Source organism: Gossypium arboreum, chromosome 1 (assembly GCF_025698485.1).
Source record: "Gossypium arboreum isolate Shixiya-1 chromosome 1, ASM2569848v2, whole genome shotgun sequence".
NCBI lineage: Eukaryota > Viridiplantae > Streptophyta > Magnoliopsida > Malvales > Malvaceae > Gossypium > Gossypium arboreum.
Window position 1 is genome coordinate 67,654,080 of NC_069070.1, and position 22,907 is coordinate 67,676,986.

Below are 22,907 nucleotides of genomic sequence, written 5' to 3' on the forward strand. Positions count from 1 at the left end.
AAACTTATTTTGGTATAATGGCATGTTTGGCTTGTAAATAGTTCTTTGTAATCTAGCCACTGGAATGGCTAGTGATAGTTGGTTTTGGTATATTTATAACGTTATATCATGATAAATACATATTTTTGTTTAGTATATTTAAATGAGTTTTGTTAAACTTGCATATTTATAAAAGGTAAGATTATAAACATGAATGCATGTGTTGATATAATATGCTAGATGATAGAGTTGGCTTAGTTATAATGCTTGAATTGGTTGGTATATGATTGCAAGTATTGGTGTAGGCTATTGGCAAATTTGGGTGAGAATAAGGCTAAGAAATGACCTTACTTTATCTACACAAGTGGACACATGGGCCTGTGTCTTGACCGTGTGTGACACATAGCCTGGCACATGGGAGTGTGGTTTGGCCATGTGTCCCCTACATATTAAAATTTAGAAATAGAATACTCAGAATTAGGCACATGGGCAGAGACACGGGCGTGTGTCTCAACTGTGTGTGATACACGGCCTAGAACACGGGTGTGTGTCTTGGCTGTGTGAAACCTGCACCTAATTTGTGAAAAAAATAAAATTGACTACACGACCTAAGACATGGGCGTGTCACTCAAACGGGTGTGTGATCCTTATATCTGAATTTTTTTTTGAAATTTTGCAAAAAAATTTCTAAGTTCCCAATTTAGTCCCGACTTGTTTCTACTTCTTAAATTAGGCCTCGAGGGTCCATCTAAAGGACGATATGGTTAATTTTGAATATGAATAGTAAATGTCTTGAATTATCTATAATTATTTTGTAAATTTCGGAAATGCTCTATAACCCTGTTCCGGTAATGGATACGGGTTAGGGGTGTTACAATGTAGTACAATGAATTTTGTAAAAATAGAGTGAAATAGGAAGGATTAGTGTGATATAGTGATTATAAGTTAGCCAATATGTGCAACAAAAGAAAAATTCAAAAAGGAAATCAAAACAAGTAGAAAGAATACTTGAAAAGTAAAAGCATTTGTGAGTGAGATGTATTGAAAAAGAAAAAAAAATGTGACAAAGTCACGAAATTAGAAATGCTCATTCATTAGTGCACAAAAACTCGTGAGCTAGCTATAATTGTTATATTTTGCGGTGGCTTCCTATGTGGTGAAATAAGGAATGTAAGAGAAGGAAAAATAATATGGTGAGAGGGTAAGGGTCACTAAGGGGGAGAATAGGGAATAATACGATGTGTCAAACTATTTTCGTTCTTGAAACTATTTTGACGCTTACTATTCTTGAACTTTATACCTTTCCTAAGCCTGAGAACATTACAAGATGAAAAGTCCTGTGTGATCTAGGTAGACCTATTTATGAATTGACATCATATTAAACAATTGCATTTTTGAAAGTTTGTATTCTTCTAGGATAATCAAATTACCTGTATGATTTGTTGATGGGCTCATACGTTTGAAAACCTTAACGTTTGTCTACTTCATAATATACAGAACTTAGATGTTTGATATCAAAAGTAGTATGTCAGTTATATATCATGTCAAGATTATGTGTAAATATGAAATGCCTAGTTATGTACTTCGAAAATAATGTTTATACTATACTTGCTCAAGGGTCATCTTTTAATTTGTTGTTTTTGTTATTTGTTTGAAGACAAGCAATGACTTAAGTGTGATGGAGTTTGATCTACAGTAATATGGTGTAGCAGATGAAACTAGTTTTCACACTTAAGGAGCTTGAATACAAGCATTTTTATTATGCTTTAGTTAAGTTTTCATAGTTTAGTTTAAATTCAATAAAAAGTGTATTTTGAGTCTGTTATTTACCTTAGGGACCAAATGAGGCCTAAAGGTGAGCTAACATACTTAGTGAGTGTATAGGAGACTATCTGAGGGCATATAAACTCAATATTGATTGTTGTGTTGTAACACGAGAAGTTTGATGTCGCAACATAGGGAGCAAAATGCAACAAATGTAATAACCTATTTTTCAGTAGAATTAAATTCAATATCATAAACACTTCCCTAAATTCTCCATTAATACTTTATTACACCTCAAAGTCTTCTTTGCATAAATTTCACTTCACTTACTTTACAATCTTTCCTATTTAGTCCCTACTAACAGGTATTTTCATTAATCACCATCCTCTTAATTAGTATTCACTTCACTTCTATACATCATTACACTTGAATATGTTATTTAAATCTTAATACACTTAATCACTTTTGTATATTTTATAAAATTGTCCCTTTTAATATGAAATTTATTTATTTATTTATTTATTTTACTACATAATCACTTCAACCAAACAATTTATTATAATATATTATTTCACATGAAAATTTCACTTTTTATGCACTTCACTTCTCTTATTTCAATTTTAAATTTTACAAATTTTATAATTTAGTCCTTGAAATGATAAAATTTCATATTTTCCCACAATTTCACTTTTACAATATTATATATACATATTTCATCATCTCATAACACATTCATTAAAATTTTATCATATTTTCCTTATTCACATATTAAATTGTTTCACACATTATTTACTAATTTACCACAAAACTTCACCAAATCTGCATATTAATCCTTAAATAACAAGAGAATTCATGGGTGCTTACCTTTTCCAAGCTCAAATCACTTGCTATTCCTTTTTCCACATCACTTGATTCATTTTCTCAATCTTTTTCTTCAACATCATATCAAAACATAAAACATTTCATAAGTACTATTCACTTTAACATCTTTTCTATACTTTTCTATCAAGATTAAACTTGAAAACAAAATGAAACATGAACATTCATGTAACACCCCTATCCCGTATCCGTCGCCAGAATAGGTGAAGGGGCATTACCTGACTTGAAACTCATATCAGAACTGTAATTTTTTATTTTATTTTATTTTTGAGAATATTCCTTTAGATAAATACTAAAGACAGCCAGGGATACAAATTTAAACTTCTATAAGTACACATTCAAAAGATGCCATTTTCGCATGGCTTATATACATTAACCAAAATATTCTTGACCCTTTGGTCTATTCTATACATGCCATAAAATAATTCAAAACATAACAGATAACAAGCGGTGGATAGTGATAGTGTGACTAGTTCTTGATGATCCCAGTCCTGTAGCTTCCAAATGAGATCTATAAAGCAGAGGAAACAAAGTAAGCGGAGTAAGCATTACAATGCTTAGCAAGTTTTAAGCAGTGTCAACAGATAACAATCAAATTATAACATAGTTATTCATATTTTTATTTCACTCTTCCTTCGGGCATACCATCCCTTTACCGAATATGCACATCTCATCATATACGATAGGCAGATAAACTTTCACATAAAAGTGAGCTCATGTGACATAGATATATTGTATAATTTCACATAACCTCTCACACTGATCCGATGTCACATAATCATAGGAATAGTCTCATAGATTGCTCACGTATGCATCACATAATTACCTTATGATTTAGTTCAAATCAAGCTCACATATAAACTTGGAGTACATACCTGTTTAACCTTTCGCATTGAATATATTTATAAGCAATTCTTATTGCGAAGTCTTATAACTTTAAACTCTACTCGGATTACCGGCGAGACCTTTAGCTCAGATGAAATCTCCACATGAGTCAGCGGGTCTTAACCCAGACATAGTCACCACATATGGTCATCTGGTCTTTAATCCTGGGTTTACATCATAGAGTTTCATGCATATTTATTCACATGTTACAACATTCACATCGACTATCATATTTGTAATTCATTTACCTCATCAAATATCTAATAAAACACACCTTTCGCCGTTTGTCATTTGGCCACAATATATATATATACACATCTCATACATATCTCACATTAGCCATTTGGCTTTACCACATATCCATCTCATACACATTTCACATTAGCCATTCGGCTTTACCTCATATCCATCTCATACACGTTTCGCATTAGCCATTCGGCTTTACCTCATATCCATCTCATACACATTTCGCATTAGCCATTCGGCTTTACCACATATATACACTTCCACGTTCATCACATTGGCCATTCTGCCTTATCACATATATGCATGTTCACATTCATCACATTGGCCATTCGGCCTTATCACATATATGCATGTTCACATTCATCACATTGGCCATTCGGCCTTATCACACATATGCATGTTCACATTCATCACATTGGCCATTCGGCCTTATCACACATATGCATGTTCACATTCATCACATTGGCCATTCGGCCTTATCACACATATGCATGTTCACATTGATCACATTGGCCATTCGGCCTTATCTCATATATGCATGTTCACATTCATCACATTGGCCATTCGGCCTTATCTCATATATACACATTCACATTTATCACATAAAATCCTAAATCAAAATATAAATTTTCATGTATTCACATCACAATTATCCAAATATACTTCACATACCACATATACTTTCATGTATACACTTTGTCTTGGCTGAATCTACATCTATCATTTTCCAATGAATAATTCAATTTCAAGCCATACTATCATTTCATATTCGAATACTTATAAACTTACAATTTCACAAATTTTAATATCAAAGATCCATCTAACACTCATATATCATTTTATAATATCACAATTTAGAATTCACGTATGGGTTTAATCAATAGCTTATGAGCAACTAAAACAAGTTTTATCCATGTTTACAACATAACCATAATTTCTCTACAAGCTATTTTCCTGAGCAACAGTCGTTAAATTATTTGTAACTGGCGCTATGAAATTCCAAATTATGTGCCGTTAATTTTCCATGAAAATAGACTCGTATATCCTCTATACAAAAAATTTTCAGAATTTTTGGTTTGGCCAATCAATACCAGATTTTTCTTAAAGTTTCCCCTATTTTACTGCTTGACTACTATGACTACTCTTCACTAAGAATTTAATTTCTCAATGTACAGAATTCAAAATATGTTTTTGTTTATTTTGTTTGAAACTAGACTCATTCAGGAATCTAAACATATAATTTTATCTTATAATCATTTTTGTACGATTTATAATGATTTTCCAAATACTGAACAGGGGATTTCGGAGCCGTTCTGACTCTGTCTCACACAACTTTGAAAATCTCATTATCGGCAACCCCTTTACTTACACGATTTCTTTTATACGAAACTAGACGCATCGACCTTTAATTACATAATTTATTCAGCCTTTAACTCAACTCCCACAATTTATGGTAATTTTTCCAATACACGCTACTGCTGCTGTCCCTAGCAGATTTATACAATTTACTCTGTAAAGTTCTCATTCACATATTTAAAACATAATATCATATATGCCTTCATTTAGAAAAGTCATTGACCTTAACGTATATACATAATTCATATTCATCCCGTTTTAAAACTTAAAACTTACAAAGGAATCAAACTCAATTACTTAAGAACTTACTTTATTTATTTGAGCAACTGCGGATAGGCTACTTGACGGCTTTCTCTTTCCCCCTATTTGATTTAGATCCTCTTTGCTCATGAGCTTAATTAAAACAAATGAATTTGTTTCATTACTTATTCAACATTACTTCTTTAATAGTCACAATTGATAATCGTATAACTTCAGTGCATAATGTATTTATGAAATATACCATGACTAACTTTTATGTTTATTTCACTAATACCTAATTCACATGCACAAACAAGAATTCACATTACTTGCCATTTTAAATGGAACCTAGATAGCCAATTACCACGGCCGAACATACAGCCACTTATATAAATAACACAAAGTGATGCAAATTTATTTTTACCATTACAAATCATAAAAAAAAATGACCAATGCATACGACATCAACAATATATATACATACCAAATACCTATATTGCATACTTATCAATATGAACTTAAAGCCCTATCCTAATATTCATGTACATATTATCCACCATTTCCAAACCAATTCATCAATGCAATCATACCATTACAAATCAACATAGAATAACCATATCTAATAATCAAATACCTATAGCATTGCATATTTCTCACATAGCAAGTACACTAAATTCATTATTAATATATATATATATATATATCTAAACACTTAACTACAAGATTTAATCACCATTATCAAATCATAAAACAGCTTATAACCATCATCTATATTTACTTCACATAACCCGAAATAACCATTACATCATCTTTAATACACTTAGCATTTTACCCATTTAATCAAGCCAAATCTCAAGACCATTCCATCACACAAATTATACCATAGATCATACTTACAATTTAAGTTAATACATGACCGAAAATCACCATCATTAACATCATTATCAAACCAAAACCAAAACACATCTATCATCCGTATACCAAGCTTACCAAAACAAACTACTATGAGTTTCAAGCTTATTGACCGAATCTCAAACCTCAAAATTCTAAGTTTAATCCATGTGATAAGTAGAGTTTGAACTAATCATCTCAAACATGCATAGATTTTCAAGAATCATTCAATACATACCTCATTCTAGCCATCTTCTAAGCCAAAAATTAAAGCAACCAAACTTTCTTCTCCCTCCCTTTAGGCTACGGCAATGGAGGACAAGGATGAACCAACTTTGGTTTCTCCTCCCACTAACTATTATCTAATCTCTCTTTTTTTTTTCTTTTATTAATTCATTTGTAATATAATATCTTAAATCACAATACATATTATATATATAACACCATATCATGACTGCCACCATCTCAAAAGTGGGTAATTTGACATGCAAGCCCACATTTTGAATACATGCTCTATTAGATCACTTTATATATTTACCTAACCTATTTTACCAATGTTTCACATAAGTCCTGTTTCAAAATTTCACATACAAATGGCAAAATTAATGCTTGAAATTTTTACACATGCATTTACTCACATCATGAACATAGAATATAACTTTCAATTATTTATAAAACTCAGTTTCGTGGTCCCGAAACCACTTTTCGACTAGGGTCTACTTAGGACTGTCACAATTCATGCCTTGTTCTCTTGGAATCAAACTTTAACTTGCTTTCCTCTCTCCTCAACTTCTATTTTACTCTCCATAGTCTCTTTTATCATTTTTTGTAATAGCCCGATTTTGGGTCTAGTCGGAACAGTGGTTTCGGGACCACAAACCCGACGAGAAAAAAAAATATATTTTTATTATATTTTTATAGTCTATAAATTTATGAAAATATTTCGTAAAAATTTCATTCAAAAATTTTGACGTTTGAGCACTCAATTTAGTCAAAAGGACTAAATTGTAAAAAGTGCAAAAGTTGAGTTCTTTATATATAAGGTGCCTAATTGTTATGAGTTTTAAATTGAAAGTCCTTATGTGACAATTATTCCTTTAATAAGTTAGTGAATGGATATTTGTTTGGTATTTTGAAATTTGGTTGAAATAAAAGGGTAATTTTGTATATTAATTAAAATAACCTAATAAGACAAATGATAAAAGCTATCATTTTTTCATTCTTTCTTCTTCAACCGTGGAAAGAACAGAAAATAGCAGCCATGGATGAGCTCCATTCGCCAAGCTTTTATGGCTTATATAGGTACGGTTTTGTCCGTTTTTAATGATTTTCGTATTTTGAGATTAGGAAGCTTAAATTTTCTATTTCTACCAATTGATTGAAGAGAAATTAGAGTTTAAAATTTACCCATTCATGATATGGTTGTGTGTTGATGATTTATAGTGGATAATGAATGTTTGATGTGTTAAATATGAGTTTTATTCAATGAATTTCGGTAAAAATGTCAAAAAGGGGTTAAATTGTGAAAGTTACAAATTCGTCATAAGTGTGTGAATTAGTGAAAATTTGGAGTTGCCATAGAAGAGAAAAATGTTCAGCATGTCTTAAACCTTATAGAAATTGAATAAAAATTAATTTACGAGCATTGGGGCAAAAGTGCAATATGCAAAAGTTTAGAGGTCAAAATGAAAATTTGTAAAAATATGATTTTTAGACCCATATGAATATTGTGACTGATTGGTAGGCTAAATGTGATGTTATAGATGATGAAAATTGAGACTTGGACCTAGAACGGAAAGAAATCGATTTATGGACGAATATGTCCTTTTCACATTTGTGGTATCGAGGTAAGTTCGTATGTAAACAATACCATGCTATACATGTATTTAAATGTTATCATTACATGAATTGTACAGATATTAATGTGTATGTAATTAATAGAAATATGATAAGACAAAGCCTTAATAGACGAGGAAAAATCCCGTTCGAACCTTAGGAATAGAATAGGATACGAGTGACATGTCACTAGGAATTATGAGTCTAGATGACTAGCTCGAGAGTGAGCATTGAAATGTCATGAGATATGAGGTAGCTTTAGCTACAATTGAGGCACTTATGTGCAAAGGCTTTTCCGAGTATCTAATTAGTATTCCAAGTGTTCAACGGGCAATCCAAGGAAAGAGTTAATGATGGTCTCAATGAGGTAAGTCATTGGTGAGTATGCACTCGAGTTATGTTACGAGTTGTGCAAGTATGTATACTAATCCTATGAGAATGCCTTGATATGTGATGATCTATGATGCATAATATGTGTTCTTACCATGATGGATAAAATGGTGTTGTATTAATATTATGAACAATGATCATGAATGAGTAATTTAGCCTTGACAGATTTGAGTTACTGCAGTAGTGTAACTTTGAAAATACACTAAAAATAGTGGAAAATGAGTTAGAGGCAGAATAAAATATGGGATTAAAGCTTAATGAGTCTATTTTCACATGAAAGAAACAGAGGAAGAAAAAGAATTCCATACTGTTTGATATTTGAATTCTTGTGAAACAGGGTCTGAATGAATTCGAGATCCCCTGTTCTAACTTTATAAATTCACCAAAAATTGTAAAAAAATTATTAAGAGTTATACCTTACATGAATGGATTCCTTATTGAGTCTATTTTTATGGGAAATAAACGGCATGGTCGTTGGAATTTTTTACAGGGAGAAATTCAGTTTGTAGTGCACAGGGGTCAGAGTGGTCATACCCTGAAACAGGAGAGACTTTAACTAATAAACTGTACTATTTGGCTTAACCACAAATTCTGGAAATTTTATGGAAGAAAGGAAAATAAGTCTAGTTTCAGCGAAAATTAACGGAACTTAATTCGGAGTTTCGTAGCTCCAGATATAAATAATTTAGTGACCGTTGCTCAGAAAGACAGCTTGTAGTGAACTTGAAAATATGTTGTAAACATTGATAAAACAAGTTAATGAGTTGCTTATTGTTTTCATATGAACTTACTAAGCGAAAGCTTACCCCCCCTTCTTTCCCATGTTTTCTAGAGTTTCCAGGTTAGCTCGGGTTGGAGGCTGTCAGAGATATTATCACCCTATCGAGTTAACATTATCGGAGTAAGTAAACTCAAGTGATTCGAGTCTATGGCATGTATAGGGTTTTAATGTGAGTATGTAATATTATGATTTAGCCAAAGGCATTGGCTTGTTATTAAGGTAGTATTAGTCATGTAAATTGGCCTATGTCGGCTAATGACATTATGGGCCCATATGATTATTCTTATGCATGTATGTTATTATCTCTTGTGATGTGGCTTACAACATGTATGCCTAGAGATTGAATTGAGATTCATTGATGAGCCAAGAACTAATGCAGGATTAAGTGATTGGTAAATAGTTAATAATGCTTCATGAATGGTTTGTGATGTAATGATAGTTATGTCTAGTATGTGGTAATGATATGGGCAAATTCTATAATATTTATTGCATAAGAAAATAACTTGAGCATAACATGTTTGTAGATGTTTAAGAGCTCATTTATGCCACGTTGTATGTTATTGGATAAGTATGTATCTATGCATGTGGTGTGAGAGTGACAAAAGGCTTGATAATTAGCCTATTTCTGGCCACACGGCCTGAGCACATGGGCGTGTGAAGCCTTAACGCAAGAGATTTTTCTAAGTTTTTCATGAGTTCTCGAGTGGGTCCCGAACCGCCCCGAATGCATGTATTGGGCCTCGTAAGCTCGCATAAGGGACAGATTGCATGTGAAAAGAAAAGTTTTTAATTATTTGAGATTTCATGGCCCTGTTTAGTATGGAAGTGTTAGTAAAAGTCAGGTAGCACCTCGAACCCCGTCCCGGCGTCGGATGAGGGCGAGGGGTGTTACATTTTTCTCTCTTGGTGATTATGGAAATTCCTTTGATTTCTAGGTTTAAAATAATGGATTTTGATGAAAAGACTAAATGGGGAAGAAAGCAAAACTTTCTTTCATCTCTCTTTCATAGACGCTGGAAGCTTTGGTGAAAAATGTTCTTCATCTTTCTTTCTTTTAATACTAATTTTAATTAAATAAAATATTAATAAATATCTTATAATAAAATAATAATAAAATAATCAACCAATCATGTTTCAACACTTTTCATCCTTAATTATTACACCATATAATTATCTAATTTGGGTAATGACCATTTTACCCTTCATGTTTCTTCAAAATTCCACCCTTAAATCCTTTATTTTATAAAATTACAATTTAGTCCCTCGTATTTCTTCACTTATTCAATTTGGTCCCTTACACCAATTTCATGTCATAAGAAATTGGGTTATTTTCACATTTGGTCTTTCAATTTTCTTATATTTATGCTTCAACCCCTTAAATTTTGAATAATTATGCTTCAACCTCAAAATTTTAACACTTTTACAATTTAGTCCTTACTTTAATTTAATATACCACAACATACTTCTCAATTAAACTTTCTTTGATACTCCTCAAATTTCTCTATTATCACTTTCATTTCTTTATTTTACTTTACTGGGAAATCCATGGCACTCAATTCTCACTTAATATTACTTTTATAGCTTAACGATATTAAGGGTGTTATAATTCTAGTGATAAAGCAACCAAAAGAGAGCAAAAAGTATATCAAGCAAAACACAAAAAAAATCCATAACAAAAGAGTGATAGATAGTGAAAAAAGAAGTAAAAGTTCAAACAACCTAATCATTCATAGGAGGAGGAGGGAAATGAGTTATAAATATTGTTTTGTTCTCTTGAAGAGTAGATATCCACCCTTCAAAGGAAGTAACAAAAAAAATCAAATAGGGCATCCAAATGAGCACAAATGTTATTGGAAGTAGGCCGAAGAGACTCTAAAATTGTGGATGTTCTAGGAGAAGTAGAAGCAACTTGGTAAGGGGAATCATTGTCGGTAGCCTCATCATCCTCTTTTTCTTCTTAATCTTGTAGAGCAAGAATGTATTGTCCTCATTGAAAAGTATTGACTTTGGATCACCGTATGATCTATTGACTATAAAAAAAAAGAGTAACCACAATTTTGATGAGATGTGATATTAGTATAATTTGACACAAGATGTCTCGGATTAACATCAAAATTGATACCTAGCATACGAAAAATAATGGATAGGAGAGTACCATACTTGAGAGAAAAGATGCTCTTGCAAAGTTTCTTGATAACTCTTATCATATAAACAGAAATTATGGACGTTAAGTTCAACCTATGTTTGGATTTGACGCAATGGATGATCCAATAATCTGTAAGACAAATTGTGGCATGTTTATGGGTGGTTTGATTTGCCAAAAGTTTATTAACTAAAGAAAATGGCCGTGAAGCTCAAGGGAACCAATCAACACTATCCCCATAAGGTCGAATAGATTGAAGGAAATCACCATTGATCTCTTTAGCATCAATATTAGGAGTATCTAAATGGATGGAAATGGTTTCAATATCGATCTCCTTCTCAGTACCCATAAGATAAGACATAATATATAGGACTTTACAATCGTGGGATCATGAACCAGTTTGGCAGTAGAAAGCATGGACAAGATGTCATGGCAAAGGTCATTATACTACAAGAACTTTATCCATCCCTACTCATCAAAAGTGTTAAGATAGCAAAAATTGAGGTCATTTTTTCAAAATATCATAGCCGATCGGACGAGATGTAAGGACTTTCCTAGTGGAAAAGTAGTGATTATAATGAGAAAGTTCGACCGAGGTGAGGAATCTATAAAAGCTCATTTTTCAGTGGAACCAAAAATGGCAGTTTCGGATCTCTGTATTCTAATGATTGAGTTAGTTAATATTATTTAATAATATTTACGACTTTATTATAGTGTTTTATTGATTTTTGATATGATAATTTTTGTTAATTGACCAATTAGTCAAGTTACAAGTGGTGCGTACAAAAGGTAATGGTTTTGAAAATTGAGATACCGAGACCTCATTTCTATAAATTAAACTTTAATATTGTTATTAAATGTTTAGGAAGTTATTGTATAAGTGAATTAGATTTTGGATAAGTAGTTTTCCCGATTTAGTGATTAGTTAAAGAAAAAGGACTAAATCGTAAAAACCATTAAAGTTAATCTCTATAGATTTTTATTTGATAAAAGGCATATATGGGAAACATTTAAGGAATTGCAAGGTAATTAAGCCTTACTGCATTTAGGTGGACGATTTAAGCTTAAGATGGCATTAATTTTATTAGAAAAATTATGATTAAAATATTGGTAATGGAAATAAATATGAAATAAAAACAAAAGGCAGTGAAAAGAAAGACAATGTGTCATCCTCTTCAAGCTTCCAAAATCATTTCCTCCATTTTTAAGCTAAGAAAGTTTTGGCTATGTTTTTTTTAGCATGTGAGTATTATCTAGTCTCATTTTTAATAAATTTTATGTTTTTGAGGTTGTTGTAGCTTAATCTAGTTAACTCGTAACTTCATTTTCAAAACTGTTAAAGTATTGAAATGTTGCCATTGATAAATTTCAATTTTTTATATTAAATGGTAACTTTGAAGCTTAGAAATGAAATAGGACTAATTTGTAATGTGAAATTTGTTAATTTGATAAAATAATGAATTTAACATGAAATTTTTATAAAATTATTAATTATGTGTTGTAATTTAATAAGGTTAAATTTGGCTAACAAGTTTTGGTTTAGTTGTGATAAATGTGTAAGTTTCAATTTAAGGGACTAAATTGAATAAAAGATAAAAGTTAAAGGTAATAATGTAAAAATGTTATTAAAGACACAAATGCACGAATTTAGATGTTTTAAGGTGTTTAAAATGGTCAACTGAGTGAAATTATTATATAGATCAAGAAATAGATCAACTGGTCAATAAATATGGAAGAAGGAAAATTTGCCTAAAATTTCTTGGTGTCATATTCATTGCCGATTTTGATTATGTAACACCCCTTACCCGTATCTGACGCTGGGACAAGGCTCGAGGCATTACCGGACTTAAACATAAACATTCATACAAACCAGGCCATAAAATTTGGTCCAAATCAAATTCATCCAATCACATGAATATCGTCCATTATACAGGCCCAGAGGCCCAAAACATACTTTGGGAGTGGTTCGGGATTAAACCGAAACTTTTGGAACGTTTACTAAACTTAGAAAATTTTCATATTTTGGAGAGTCACACGCCTGTGTGGGTAGGCCGTGTGGTCATACATACGCCCGTGTGGCTTGGGACATGCCCGTGTCCTCAGCCCGTGTAACTCTTTATTTATGACGTCATGTACAATTTTGGGTCACAAGGCCAAATCACACGCGCGTGTCTCAGGGCCGTATCTTTCACATAGCTGAGACACACAGCCATGTCTCTGCTCGTGTGGCCAAGGAAATGGCTATTTACCAAGCCACTTGCCACCCTTATTTGCACACTCACAAACGCACTTTCAATGGAACTTAACATGGCACAATTAAAGTACCAACACAACCATAATCAAGGCTTAAACATATCAAAACAATTATTTACTGTACATAACAAAATTATCCACTTGAGTCATAGTTACTAAATTATTTATATCTTGAGCTACAGAACTCTAAATTAAGATCCGCTTGATTTTTTCGAAACTAGAATCAAATATCTTCCTACCATAAAAATTTTCAAATTTTATGGTTTAGCCAATAAGTACAGTTAATTCTTCAAATTCGTCTCTGTTCTACTGTTGACAGTTTTGACCTTTCTTCACTACAGATTAATTATCTCTTAGTACGAGATTCGGATGATGTTTCCAAAGTCAAAACAGGGGAACCCGAAATCATTCTAACATTGTCTCATAAAAATTCAAATATCTCATAAAATGAAATTATTTTTCTTACACTATTTCTTCTATGTAAAACTAGACTCAATAAACTTTAATTTCATATTTTATTCAACCTCTGATTTGATTTCCACAATTTTTGATGATTTTTCAAAGTTATAATACTACTGCTGTCCAAAACTATTTTAATGCTAATTTTACTCTTTCATGATTCCTTTGTACTAACTTTCATTAACATACCATTATAAACCACATCACACAATGACATTGGCATAGGCATATGAGCAATTAATATACTTACAACCTATTAGGCAGTATAAGCCAATTTATATGGCTACATACCAAATCAAATCCTTATTCATTACAAGCCAATACATTTGGCAATATCATAATGACACATACACAAAATTACTATGTCCCTATACATGCCATAGACTTAACATACTTACATTCACTTATACCCCAAATGATAGCCTGAAAGTGTTATAGAATCTCCGACGATCTCCAACCCGAGCTAGCTAAATAAACCTATAAGAGATGGGAAAGAAAGGCGGGTAAGCTTCATAGCTTAGTAAGTTCACATGCAAATAGAATGCAATTTAAACAAGCAATAATCATACATTAACTTAATGAACATAAACTTGCACCTTATTATCAAATCACTTAAACTTATTCTTCATATATATATATTCTTACCACAAGTTCATCACATCCCATGATGTTCTCATGAGTTTGATATACATACTTGTGCCCACTTGCACATAACAACTTACTTTCTCATCTTTGATGTATTCATCAAGATTACCATTGAACTTCTCTTTGGACTGCCCATTGAACACTCAGAATACTATCAGATACATTGAAATCTCGCACCTAAGTGCCTCATATGTAGCCAATGCTACCTCATATCACATATCACATGTTGCTCACTTTCGAGCTACCCACGGGTCTGCTCACCTAGGCTATTGGGTATCCGCAACACATGCCGGACTACTCAGCCACCAGTAGAATATACGAGACTAGTACCTGAAATGCCAAAACATGTGTCACATACATCATGAACTCAGACCACAACTCAATGAGTTTAGATGTCACGTATATCATGAACTCAGACCACAACTTAATGAGTTCAGATCACATAATTCCTAGTGACATGTCACTTGTATCCTAAACTATTCCTAAGGTTCAAATCGGATTCTTCGATACCACATTTTTGTCGAACTTGCTCATAACATTGATTTCAATACTCATAGTACTAATCACATATTCATGGGATGATCAAAGTATAATTCATGATAAAATTTAGGAAATAACACATGATACAAAAACATATCAAATATGTAAGTGCTTATCATACATGCAATATTAAAGCATTTGAAGTATGGTACATGTTTCATTATTTACAAATGAACTTACCTCGACACCAAAATGGAAAAAAGGGACCTAACCGTTAATTTCTCAATTTTTCCCCCGTTCTAGGTCTGAACCTTGTTTTCCTTAATCTATAATATCACATTTAGTCTATTTATTATCACATTAGTCAATGTGATCAAAAAATCATACTATGGAAAAATTACATTTTTACCCCTAAACTTTATCATATTTACACTTTTGCCCCTAGGCTCGTAAAATGATTTTCATTCAATTTCATTAACATAAAAGCCTAGTCGAATCATTTTCATAACTATAGTAGCCCACGATTTCCACTAAATCACACTTTTATGACAAATTTTATAACTTTTATAAATTAGTCTTTTTAGGCATTTTTACCGAAAACTACTTAGTAAAAGTCGTTTAACACACAACAAGCATTCATATTCCTCTATTAAACATCAAAATACACACATATCACACATGGGTAAATTTCTAAACATGAACCCTACTTCAAATCAAGGGTAGTAATAGGTAAATCTTGTTACAAGAATTTCATAAACATGAAAATGATTAAAAACGGAGCAAGAACGGACTTACTATGGAGCTTGGAAAGCTTGAACAAAACCATAGACATGGTGGTCTTCAAAATTTCGGCCAAGGGGTTAAAGATGACCAAAATTTGGCTTTTATTTTGTTTATTTAATCATTTAATTACTAAATAACCAAAATGCCCCTAAATTAAAAATATTCAATTTCACCTATTTCATGTCCATTTTTGTCCAAGAAATTAAAAAATGGTCTAATTACCATTTAAGGACCTCTAATTTAAAATTTCATACCCTAAATTGTGTGCCCAAACATCAAAATTTTCGAACGAATTTTTCACAAAATCATTCCGTGAATTGGTAGACCATAAAAATATAATAAAAATACATTTTTTCTTGTCATATTTGTGGTCCTGAAACCACTGTTCCGACTAGGCCCACAATCGGGCCGTTACAACTCTCCCCCTTTAGGGATTTTCGTCCCCAAAAATCTTACCAGAAGAAATTGCTTTCAACTCTCATGAATTACTTCCACTAATTTCTCAGAATCACAAATCAAATCAACCTTTGAACTTTAACACACAGTGTCGGAGCATATCGTCAAAGTTTTGAATTACTCTATCAAACTTACCTCCGATTTACAGGTGTATTACAGCGCCAAGATGCATTGCTACTCATAATTTCTTGTAGCTTTTTTTCCATAATTGGGATATAGCCCTCGAATCTCAATCTGAAATAATGGAGACTGATACTTCGCATAATTGAATAATCCTAGAAACATCTTCCTCGGCTGGTTTGTTAAGCAAGAAATTTGTATACGAACGATTAATCACAATCCGATAGCATCTTCCTGTTTAGAGATAAAGATAATTTAGATATAGAATCTATAATAACTTTATCTCAGAACCATAACATCAATCATCAGGTCAGACCTGAAATTTAGAATCAAAAATCGACACATACTAAACTCGTTTAGCTTACCATTCTTTCTGAGATTCTCAATCTTGCAATGAAAACATCGCCTTAGCTTTTAATCTAGCTAAAATCAGATCATTATCAATTAAGATCAATCATGTAACCCACTCACAAAATAAAAAAAAGATTTTTCCATTCAGCATCTATGACTACATCTGCTTTCCCAGAGATTAATCAATAACTACTCGTAATCTTTCAATAGCTCAAGTCTTTAACACTATCTTAACTTTTGATCTTTCTATGGCATTTGATACTTTAAATCTTGAAATCAGGCAACATATGGCAATCTTCATCGAACAAACAATGTCATCAAATTCTCATTGCAGACATAATAGTGACCATCTCTAATTCACTAGTCGAATAGTTCTTTTTAATGTGACATTAACTGTCTGAAAACATGAATCATCACTTTATATTCTAGCAATAAAACACATTCTAATCCATTCAATAGTGCATCACTGAAAAATCATAAATTCATTACTCAATTCAAACTGAACTTAGAACCAGAGTTTGGTTAATAGTACCTTCAACTATTTTCAACGTTGCTAACATGCACAAACCATCAAAATTTTCATAAATGTGATAACCATATCATTCAGAAAAGCTTTAACTCATAATAACATCATCAGATTAGAACAAATCTAATAGGTATATCTCGGTATCATACTCTCTAGAATATCAATTCTTCATTCAAACTGTCCAATGATATATTCGTGGATGCACAAATTTATTACAATAACTGAGGATACTTTAACAACATGTAACTCAAATCACATTTCAACTGACCAACTCACTCTGATAAAAACAACCGAGTCGATTTCGAATATCAAATAATAACATAACAAAATGCTCCTTTTTAAATGCTATTAAAACAACTCAAACACACAATCTTTCAAAATTCTCTTATCATGCTAATCAAGACCTTTACAATTGCATTAGCTCAAAGAAACAAAGACATCCCGATTGAATACATTGAATTTAATTAACTTACCTGAGAAAAGAAATCCATTATACAAATTGAAGCTTGTGATTTCACCACTTATACCTTTGCCAATGTCAATTCCTTACACAAAAATTAGAGAAATCCAGATACCAAAATCGGCACGTTTCTATGATCGAACCTGAAGTATAATCATAATAGACATAGTTATCATAAGCTGAAGAACACACTTTAAAGATAAGACATGGTTGATAATTCACGAAATAAGAATGATAGAAAAATTGAGATAAAGAAACCCAAGATACGATACCATACCAGAAGCCCGAGAACATAACTCACAAGAAGATAATAAAGATCTTGATAATTCTTCAGAGGAAACTAGTAGAAAAACAATACTTATCGGCTCCAGACTTCCATCATAATAGAGATTATATATTTTCTGTATATATAAAACAAAACCATAATTAGTAGAAACATAAGAATAGTCTCACATAATTTTTTTTTACCATCGACTTCATTCCAACATATTAGAATAGGATTCCGAAGAGATAAAGAAATACCAATCATAAACCGACCAGACCAACAGGGATTTCATCTAACATCATAGTTAGCTAGCATTCTCGTAACATAAGAACTCCATCAGAAATTGAACAATCACACACATATTTCCAAGGATAAAAGAATATATAGAATACCCATAAAAGATCATCATAATCATTTCAACTGTAACTGTCACACACACAAACATCTTTACTACTCAATTATCATTTCTCTGACTAATTCTGTCATCATGAACCCCTTATTATTCCACTTACTAACGAAAACTAATTCGGGAGAAATTTCAGCAAACGTATCTTTAGACTTCATACCTAATTGAGTCGATTAGCCAAGACTAACTTCTCCTTTATCCGTGACATTGCATAATTTGTATAATCTTTAAAAAATTCTGATATCCTTCCAAAATTGTTTTCACTTTCTAAACTATTCTTATCTTTGTATGCATTACTAATTGTTTCACCACTAAACTCTTTAGTTTCACATTTATGGACTTATTCCATATGATTCTTGTGAATTTTTGTTATAAAGCAACACTGGTAAGGGGGTGAGGTCGTAAAGCCTCTAATTTGACTCTCATAAGTACACATATATGACTTAGCATTCATCACCAACATCATATCATCACAATTACATAATTCACTTCAAGCTAATTAACATACATAGTCATGTTACATGAACTTTTTCGATTATCTTATTCAAACAAGTGTGCATAAACACACATTCTGTCAATTTGAATAAATTTACTTATCGTATTCACTTAATCAAATATGTTGTGCACATAACATCATAGGTATGCCAAACAAACAAGGATGTGCTTATCGGCATATAAACTTTCATTTCGTTCCACTTTTCACATTTCCCAACTTGTGGTTATCTCATTCCGTACATTAACACATACATATAGTCAATTTCTATTCATACCTTTCTAAATTTCGACACATATAAGCACATTTCAATCAATTCAATATCATTATCAACATTATCAAAAAATAGCTCGGTTGGAAGTCATATCTATCTTAAGAAAACAATTTCGTCAGAGTCAGGAGATATCACACTATCACGAGTAGTAATATCGCATGTATAGCTAGACTCACATACGCTATTTTAGTTTGAGAATCAACTAAATCATAGCTCTGATACCACTAAATGTAACACTCCTTACCCGTATCCGACGTTGGGACAGGGTTCGAGGCGTTACCGAAATTAAACATAAACACTATAAAATTTGGTCCAAATCAAAATCATCTAATCACATGCATATCGTCCCTTATACAGGCCCACGAGGCCCAAAACATACGTTGGAAGTGCTTCGGGACTAAACCAAAAACTTTTGGAACTTTTACTACACGTAGAAAATTTTCATACTTTGGAGAGTCACATGCCCGTGTGGGTAGGCCGTGTGTTCATACACACGTCATTGGCTTTGTGACAGCCCTAAAGTGACCCAAGTCGGAAAGCGGTTTCGTGACCGCTAAACCGAGTCACCAAATTATTCGAATGTGATATTTATTGTCTAAAATATGTGAATATGAATGTGCGAAAATTTTTAAGCTTCGATTTAGTTAATTTCATGTGAATGGAGTACATAGGACTTGTGTGACACTTTTGAAATGTGATAGGCTAATCTATAAGGATCTAATAGTGCATGTAATCAAAGAGAGGACTTGCATGTCGGTTTCCCCTAATTACTAGTGGCGGCCATGACAAGGGTGATGGGCAAAACATGTCATAAAACATGTTGTGCTAATGGTTTATGTGAGAAAGGATAAAATAATAATGGGAAGGTAAGTGATGACAAAAAAAAAATGTGTGTGGTTGCCCCCCCTCCATTGCCGTGAATAGAAGAAAGAAAAAGAAAAAAAAAAGAAGAGAAAAGTTCTCATGTTGTTCTTGGCCGAATAGGAGAAAGGAAAAGAAGGGGGAAAAGCTTTGAGAAAATCGGCTATGGTGGGTTGCTAGACTAAGGTATGTTTGATGTTGTCCATGAGATTCATGCATGTTTCTAGTTGTTAGTTTGAGTTCTAACTAGCCCATGGTTCAAATCTTTACCATGTCATGGAGATGATATTCGGCTAAGGTGGATTTGTGTTGATGTCATGTGCATGCTAAAAGTGAAGCTTTGTAATGATGCATGTGATGGTGGATTGATGACTCTTGAATCTTCTTTTTAGCATTTTTGAGTGAGACATTAAGTTCTTTGTTTAACCATGACCAAAAATCGAAATGGTATGGTGTTGTGATGCATTCGGCCATGGTAGGAAGTAGAAGGGAAATATGGTTGTTGTTAGATGAAGTAGAGTCTAACAAATGAGCACATATGTGCATTAGTTGCTAGATGGAGAAGAATCGGCTAGCAAGTTGTGTGCCAAGGCCTAATATAATTTTGTATATTAATGAGTAATGCATGTGTTGAATTGATGGAAAGGGAGAGGATGCTTTAATAGTGTATATATGTGTATTAGCCAAGTTTTGAACTTGAAACAAAATGGTGTTTAGCCAATACAAGTGACCCTACTTGTAGAACGTATTAAGTGTTGCAATCGGCCTTAGCATAGATGTGTATGTTCGGCCACATGAATGAGTACATGAGTTAATGTGTATGTTCGGCCATAGGTAAGCATATTGATGGCTTTATCTTGACTTAGAAAATTCGGCTAAGGGGAATATTAGCTAATATGTTAAATTCGATTCGTGATTTCGTACATATGGGACTTTAATGTCTAATGTATATATGGGCTAAGTACCTTGAGCTTCTCTTTTGATGTTTGAATGAATTGTATTAAATTGCTTAAGGTGATTAAAAATGCGTATGACCATTGTGTATTTGAGCTAGAAGGTGGCTATATGACCTATTAAATTTCTTGTCATATTCGACCATAAGCTAGCATAATGAGACTTTAATAAGTTAAACTTGTGTGAACTAGCTCAAGAGCCTAGAGGAACAAAGTTGGATAAAGGGAAGGAAAAAGTGATTGAATAGCCGTTGAAGCCGTTCGACAACATCCGAGGTAAGTTTTCGAGTAATGGAACTTAGATTATGATTTGATTAGATCATGTTTTAAGCAAATCAAAATCATGCTCTTTGTATGTGGCTATTGAGCCGAAATTGCAAGTGTGATAAGTATCTTGTGTTTGAGTTTTGCTAATGAAAATGAAATACGGATGTGTCATGATTTATTGATAAATGTGCATGATTATTCGAATGATGTCCGGGCTAAGTCCCGAAGGCTTTGTGCTAAGTGACTATATCCGGACTAAGATCCAAAGGCATTTGCGCGAGTTACTAATTCCGGGCTAAGCCCGAAGGCATTGGTGCGAGTTACTAAATCCGGGTTAACTCCCGAAGGCATTTGTACGAGTTACTATAACCGGGCTATGTCCCGAAGGCATTTGAACGAGTAGCTATATCCGGTTAAATTCCGAAGGTACGTGATTCAGGAATGAACGATCTTGCTGTAAAAATTTCAGTTAATACGCTTGTAACATCCCAACAATGAGGTATGTTTCGTATGTGCATTGGAATAGTTGATTCCCTTCGAATAATATTCGCTCAGTCGAGTAATGAGCTTCCGGTATTTGGCTAAGATGATCCCTTATGTATGAATATAGGGGTTGGAATGTGAAGTAGGAATGATTCGAGAATATGTATATATGGAATTATCCGTTTAGTTATATGAATGCTATACTTCAGATGTGCTTAAATTCTTTGCTCAAAACTTACTAAGCATTTAATGCTTACTCCGTTTCTTTGATTCTCTATTTTGTAGATTTTGGTTCTTCAGCTATCGGACTCGGGATTTTGAAGTTGAAGTCGCCCACACTATCAAAGCTCCTTTTGGTATACTTTTGGTTGAACTTTGAAATGGCATGTATAGGACCACCCTTTTGTTGTTGGTCATGAACCTTTCGATTTTGTGTAAATTTGGATAGCCATGCGAAAATGGCTTAAATATACTTCGATCTTAGCATTATAATCGTTTTGTATGTTGTCCGTCGAGAGGTATGGAAATGTTGGTAACAGTTAGCCATGGGAATGGTTATTCATGATCACTTTTGGTATATGCATGACAAACTCTAGTTGATCCATGGAGGATCATGAAATAGGTAAAGTTTACCGTAAAAATAGATGCTGGCAGTAGCAGTGATATGGATGTGAAAAATCACTAAAAATAATAGGAATGGAATTAAATAGTGAATAAATTATGTAATCGAACCTTGATGAATCTATTTTCATAGGAAAGTAACAAAATGTTCATATGAATAGTATATTATGAGATGTTAAAGTTTTCGTGAGACAGGGCCAGAACGGTTTCTGGATCCCCTGATCTGACTTTGGAAATTCATTATAAATTAACCAGAGACATTTAAAAGTCATGCCATATATGTATAGATTCATTGTTGAGTCTAGTTTCTATAGAAAGAAACGGCATCAGTATTGAAGCCCTGTACAGGGAGTTATTTAAG

At 32.7% G+C, this 22,907-nt stretch overlaps 1 long non-coding RNA gene across 1 annotated transcript in view; it reads left to right on the forward strand.

Moving 5' to 3' along the window:
- The first annotated feature begins 8,002 nt into the window (after positions 1-8,002).
- Positions 8,003-22,907, forward strand: part of LOC128280630 (uncharacterized) — a 64,199-nt gene continuing 49,294 nt past the window's right edge. Inside the window, exons 1-2 of the long non-coding RNA XR_008270735.1 lie at positions 8,003-8,087; positions 9,299-9,815. This is a non-coding gene — a long non-coding RNA (uncharacterized LOC128280630). The remainder of the gene's footprint in view (positions 8,088-9,298; positions 9,816-22,907) is intronic.